The sequence below is a fragment of the Danio aesculapii genome, chromosome 10, assembly GCF_903798145.1.
Source record: "Danio aesculapii chromosome 10, fDanAes4.1, whole genome shotgun sequence".
Classification (NCBI taxonomy): domain Eukaryota; kingdom Metazoa; phylum Chordata; class Actinopteri; order Cypriniformes; family Danionidae; genus Danio; species Danio aesculapii.
Window position 1 is genome coordinate 43,941,371 of NC_079444.1, and position 2,661 is coordinate 43,944,031.

Here is a 2,661-nt window from a genome sequence, read left to right on the forward strand (position 1 = left end):
ATCCTCTGATACTTCAATCAATTTATCATCCATTTATTTTCTATCCATCATCCATCCATCCATTGATTTTTATCCATTTCCATCCATCAACCAATATTTCAATCAATTTCTCATCCACCACCCATCGTTCATCCATCACTCCATCCATTATTCATCCATCCATCCATCCTTCCATCCACTGATACTTCAATCAATTTATCATCCATTCATCCATCCATTTTCCATCCGTTCATTAATTTCCATCCATTCACTCAAACTTCAATCAATTTATCATCCATCCACTCATCATTCATCCATCCCTCCATCCATCCATACTCCATCAATCCACCAATAATTCAATCAACCACTCATCTATCCATCCATCCATCCATCCATCAATCTATTGACCCATAATTCAATCAATTTATCATCCATTCATCCATCCATCCATCCCTCCATCCATCCATACTCCATCAATCCACCAATAGTTCAATCAACCATTCATCTATCCATCATCCATCAATCTATTGACCCATAATTCAAACAATTTATCATCCATTCATCCATCCATCCATCCATCCATCCATACTCCATCAGTCCACCAAATTGTTGAAATTGAAATGTTTCTTGATTTAAAATCGTTCAGATATTTGCACTAGAAACAAGACGGAAACTCTTCGTTAGCAAAGTGTTTTTGTTTTGTATTGCAGTGGTTTCCCATCATGAGGATGCGCATGCAATAATGATTTGCCCCAGAATGCAAACCTCCGAATGACCCAGTTAAAGTGGCACTGATGCCATTAATACTCTCTCAGGTCATGGCACCTTAGGATATTCAAAACACTCAAAGAGAAAGAAAGAGAGCGAGGAAAAAGTGAGAAATGTGAAGTGTCTCTCAGGAATGGCCTCTATATTAAATCTATAATAGAGTCGACTGCCATTGGCTATATCTAAAACACGCTCATTTTCCTGCCAGCCTCAATATCCCTGGGAAAACATTGCTCTCCCAATGGACAAATCCAGCCTTAAATAGGAGAATCTGGAGTTTGAGTTTGAATCAGTTTCATGGTTGTGCATGTAAAAGTATTACAGGTGATTAAAGCATAACAACAGATTCGCTTGAAAAGTAAAACATCAGTCATGATAATTTCTCCAGAACACATTTAGTAAGAAAAATAGTTTTATTTTGCATATAAAATAAATATTAATTGAACTGAATTTTCACATTGAATTAGATTTTAAAAACTGCACGTTAGTTTGATATATAAAATACATATTTAACATTAAATATTACAGTTATTTACAGACGCTAGGACACATTTCTCAATACTTAAGTCACTTTTGCAAATCTCTTGACACAGTGAGCACAACACAAGTCAGTGTGGGCTGAAACGAGGATCAATTCTCATTGTTTTGGCACAAAATGCATTCAGTGACTACATCTCTTAAATTTGAAGTACTGAGAAATGTGTCCTGTAAATTACTGTAATATTTAATGTTAAATTAATATTTATTTTATTTATCAAAATAACGTGCAATTTTTAAAAATCGAACTCAATGTGAAAATTCAATTCAATATTTATTTAATATGCGAAATTCATTCAATTTTTCTTACTAAATGTGATCTAATTTGTGTTATTATTTTGAGTTTCTAGCCCTTAGGCATCATAAAATCTTTCTGTTCATATTCTCTTCTTGATCGAATGGATTTGTAAATTGAATTTCACAAGATTATTCAGTTTTTACAGGACATTTCGCACATGCTTACTGTAATGGCTCCTGAATGTTTTCTTCTGATTAAAAGAATCACGCTTCAACTGATGTCTCGAAGTTTAATGTCTTCATGGTTATCATCGTCATCATCATGACATCTTCATGTTATTTGACAACGGTGGAACAGCGTGACACCCATTGGACACAATATCTTGACATTTTACATGATGACACCGTGAAAAAACTGAAACAACTAAAAACAATCACATACATAACGTCAATGTTTGCTTTTCCTTACAGCAGTTTAACTTAACTTGTTTTTTATCGAACCAGCATTAATATACACTGTTTTAAACTTCCCAACCCTGCTGAAAAATCCAGCTTAAACCAGCCTAGGCTGGTTGGCTGGTTTTAGCTGGTTCACCAGCCTGGTTTTAGAGGGGTTTTGGCCATTTCCAGGCTGGTTTTCAGCCATTTCCAGCCTGGTCTTAGCTGGTCAGGCTGGAAAATGACCTGCTAAATCCAGCTAAAACCAGCTTGACCAGCCTGGTTTAAGCTGGACGTAGTTGGTTTTGGCTGGGCTCCCAGCCTGACTAGGTGGTCAAACTTTGCTTCCTATCAAAAAAGGCCAAAAATAAATCTTAGAAAAAAAAGTAATTTCAAATTTTTACAGTAAACTACCGTATTTCATTAATTTATAGATTTAATATGTCTGTGTTTTAAATGACCAACATCTACACATCTTTTGTTACACAGTTCAGGGGCGCCGCGATACCAATTCCCCCCGCTCTTCACTTTCAGCCGCGATACCAACCTCCCCCCCCCCCCCTCGGGATTTTACTTTCAACCGGTAACCAAGTCCCGCCACCCACCGGCCGCTCTTCATTTTCAGCCGCGATAACAACTACCCCCCAAGGCTCTTCACTTTCGGCCGCGATACCAACCCCACCACCCCCACCAGGCTCTTCA